The sequence below is a fragment of the Tiliqua scincoides genome, chromosome 3, assembly GCF_035046505.1.
Source record: "Tiliqua scincoides isolate rTilSci1 chromosome 3, rTilSci1.hap2, whole genome shotgun sequence".
Lineage (NCBI taxonomy): Eukaryota > Metazoa > Chordata > Lepidosauria > Squamata > Scincidae > Tiliqua > Tiliqua scincoides.
Genome location: NC_089823.1, coordinates 201561274 through 201565645, shown reverse-complemented (window position 1 = coordinate 201565645; position 4372 = coordinate 201561274). Strand labels below are relative to the sequence as shown.

The window sequence follows — 4372 nt, the reverse complement described above, 5'->3', positions numbered from 1 at the left end:
AAGTTCATATAAGTGTATGCCACATCCTACAGAACTCACTGCCAAGTTCATGTATTGCTGCATTTGGTGTGCAAGGTTTTCAAAATTGTGGATGTGGGTGTATTAAGAATATATTCTTTATCATGTCCTGTGGATGAATGGGTGAATAACAGCCCAGTCCTAAAGGCAACGATGCTGCTGGGTGCAGCAATCAAAAGCTGCTACCGCTGCCTCTTGCGACACTGTTACCCTGCACATGCTTGATCTCGTCTGATCTCAGAAGCTAAGCAAGGTCAGACCTGGTTAGTACTTGGATGGGAGACTGCCTGGGAATACTGGGTGCTGTAGGCTTGTACCATAGTCTTTCGAGACTGAAGGTTGCCAACCGGCAGCTGCCAGAGGTCTCCTTGGGGGAAGGAGACTTTTGCCCCCTTCCCCCCAGGCACCAGCACCGACTTGACACAGGGTGTTGTGGGCATGCAGTAGAGCATGTTTACGACACTAAGGCCAGTGCTGGCCTCAGAATTGGGCCCTAAGTCTCCCAACTTCCTTAGAGAACTTGGAGAACTCCCAGCTTGGAGAACTAAGTCAAAGCCCTGATTTTGATATTTCAAAAGTATGAGTCATTGAGGGAATACACAGGGGGTGTAATCTCTGCTAAAAATGTGTCTTCTATTTGAAATAGTCAATAGTACATCACCCTTGTGGGTAAAGATGCTAATCATTAATCACTTCCCTAATCTTCCTGCCAGACTTATTTTAAAAAGAAAAACCATCTGTTGGTTTGTACTCCCATCAATTTAGTGTTTCGTTCACTCTTCTGAAGATGACATGTTTTGTTTTATACTACCTCACAGCCCTCTCTATCTGCCTCTCTTTTCTGTATTGCATTTACTTAACCCATTTTTGCACAGCCACAGGTGTACACATTTGATTCCAACGTTGTTTATACACATTGGGTAGAACGCAAAATGGCTTGTGCCATTTCTGCCCAATGTTGCATATACGCAACAGGGACCAAATGTGTACACCTGTGGGCTGGGCAAAAATGGGTCAAACACTATGCAAATACTAAAGAATGGCCTGATTCTGGCTACCAACTTTTTTTCTTCCAGGGTTCTTGTGGAGAACTTCAGCACTTTAAATGTGCTGTTAAAAAAAAAATCCACCTGTTGAATTCTTGGTAGTCACACTGTTTAAAGATGTAGAAACCTTGCCAGGAAATGTGGCAGCCCCATAGAGAGTGCTCATCCCATTATATTCAGCAGAAACATTTAAATAATCACATACCTCAGTACTCAGCCAAGCAACCAAATAAGCACTCCATAAAACTGTGCACTTCTCACACTTCATGTTATGCCACTGGAGGCTCAAGCTTATTTTTCAAAGCATCTCCTTGATATATTCAAGACCTTCTTCCATGCATATCTGCATGTATTCAGTCAGGTTCCCCCACCCCTGCTTCTGATGCTTCATCATTCTAAAGCCTTTCACAGGTTCTCATCTGAGCCCTACAAGCATACTCACCTTTAAACTTCCCAAGACTATGGAGCCTTATCCAAGGATGCTGCCTCCATGCCGCAGAGCACTTCCAATATCATCAGGTGGGCTTGTAGCCATTACAAAGGAAGCTGTTTACTGCTGCTGAGCTTATCACAATCCAATGTTTTACAGAACACCTGGATAATGCTCTGAAGCCATCCTCTTTTGCACCAAATGTTTTGGGAATCCTGCCATCTTGGGGCCCAGTCCTATCCAATTTTCCAGTGCCAGTGCAGCCATGCCAATGGGGCGTGCACTGCATCCTGTGGTGGGGTGGCAGTCATAGAGGCCTCCTCAAGGGGCTCGGGGCTGCATTGCAGCTGCAGTAGTACTGGAAAGTTGGATGGGATTGGGCCCTTGGTGTGCTATAATTGCTAATCACTTTTCAAAAAGAGAGGAGAGGAGAAAATGCAGAAAATTTTGCAAATGAAGGTGCTAAAACACAGGATGATGACATGCACTGTTCCAAACCCTCATAGAAGAAACCAGTGTACATAATTAGTCTCCAGCTCTGGAAGGGGGGGTGTCATTAATTAGCGTGCAGAGTGTAAGAAATCCTTTCTCTTGCTCTTTTCTTTTAGGTGAAAAGGATGTCTAATTGCTTTCAGCATGGAAAAGCCATAGCAACCAAATGTTGACTATCAAGTGTAGATAATTCTCACTACACTTGAAGGTAGAGTTTTCAGAGGATCATGCTTTGTGAACCTGGGTTGTTCGTCATCTGAAATGTTGTTGGGAGAATTTTCTTAGAAAACAGTCACTATTAATTAATACAAGAGCTCAACCTCTCATGATGTAGTATATTTAAAAAAATTTAGGGCAGGCTGGCTTTTTTTCCCCTTTGGACAATTATCTGGTTATACTTGAGTTGGAAGAGGGAGCTCACACATCCCTAAAAACCTAACAAAATGAAAAATTGCTTGCACCTATGGAGTAATCCAACAAGAACAAATACTTACTGTAGTTACTGATAATTACATGTATTTGCACAGTGTTGTGTTGAGTGTGCAAAATGCTTTATACATATTATCTTGATGGAATCCTTACAACAACCCTATTAACTCTCTGTTGCAGTTGGAGAGCTGAGACTAAGAATTGCTTACCTAAGGCTAAGTACTGAGTTCATGACAGATGTGAGATTCCAATTAGAGAAGTCCAGATTCATAGCTCTCAGTCTCTAAGGCTGCAACCATGTACACACTTACATGGGAGTAAGTGCCATGTAACTCAGCAGAGCTTAATTTGAGTAGACAAACTCAGGCTTGTGCTGAACATAAGAACATAAGAACATAAGAACAGCCCCACTGGATCAGGCCATAGGCCCATCTAGTCCAGCTTCCTGTATCTCACAGCGGCCCACCAAATGCCCCAGGGAGCACACCAGATAACAAGAGACCTCATCCTGGTGCTCTCCCCTACATCTGGCATTCTGACTTAACCCATTCCTAAAATCAGGAGGTTGCACATACACATCATGGCTTGTACCCCATAATGGATTTTTCCTCCAGAAACTCGTCCAATCCCCTTTTAAAGGCATCTAGGCTAGACGCCAGCACCACATCCTGTGGCAAGGAGTTCCACAGACCGACCACGCGCTGAGTAAAGAAATATTTTCTTTTGTCTGTCCTAACTGCCCAACACTCAATTTTAGTGGATGTCCCCTGGTTCTGGTATTATGTGAGAGTGTAAAGAGCATCTCCCTATCCACTCTGTCCATCCCCTGCATAATTTTGTATGTCTCAATCATGTCCCCCCTCAAGCGTCTCTTTTCTAGGCTGAAGAGGCCCAAACGCCGTAGCCTTTCCTCATAAGGAAGGTGCCCCAGCCCCGTAATCATCTTAGTCGCTCTCTTTTGCACCTTTTCCATTTCCACTATGTCTTTTTTGAGATGCGGCGACCAGAACTGGACACAATACTCCAGGTGTGGCCTTACCATCGATTTGTACAACGGCATTATAATACTAACCGTTTTGTTCTCAATACCCTTCCTAATGATCCCAAGCATAGAATTGGCCTTCTTCACGGCTGCCACACATTGGGTCGACACTTTCATCGACCTGTCCACCACCACCCCAAGATCTCTCTCCTGATCTGTCACAGACAGCTCAGAACCCATCAGCCTATATCTAAAGTTTTGATTTTTTGCCCCAATGTGCATGACTTTACACTTACTGACATTGAATGGCATCTGCCATTTTGCTGCCCATTCTGCCAGTCTGGAGAGATCCTTCTGGAGCTCCTCACAATCACTTCTGGTCTTTACCACTCGGAAAAGTTTGGTGTCATCTGCAAACTTAGCCACTTCACTGCTCAACCCTGTCTCCAGGTCATTTATGAAGAGGTTGAAAAGCACCGGTCCCAGGACAGATCCTTGGGGCACACCGCTTTTCACCTCTCTCCATTGTGAAAATTGCCCATTGACACCCACTCTCTGCTTCCTGGCCTCCAACCAGTTCTCAATCCACGAGAGGACCTGTCCTCTAATTCCCTGACTGTGGAGTTTTTTCAGTAGCCTTTGGTGAGGGACCGTGTCAAACGCCTTCTGAAAGTCCAGATATATAATGTCCATGGGTTCTCCCGCATCCACATGCCTGTTGACCTTTTCAAAGAATTCTATAAGGTTTGTGAGGCAAGACTTACCCTTACAGAAGCCATGCTGACTCTCCCTCAGCAAGGCCTGTTCGTCTATGTGTTTTGAGATCCTATCTTTGATGAGGCATTCCACCATCTTACCCGGTATGGATGTTAGGCTGACCGGCCTATAGTTTCCTGGGTCCCCCCTCTTTCCCTTTTTAAAAATAGGCGTGACATTTGCTATCCTCCAATCTTCTGGCACTGTGGCCGTTTTGAG

The 4372-nt window shown here is 44.7% G+C and overlaps 1 pseudogene; it reads left to right on the top strand.

Annotated features, from left to right (window-relative positions):
- Positions 1 to 211: 211 nt before the first annotated feature.
- Positions 212 to 330, top strand: LOC136646549 (5S ribosomal RNA; annotated as a pseudogene).
- The last annotated feature ends 4042 nt before the right edge of the window (positions 331 to 4372 follow it).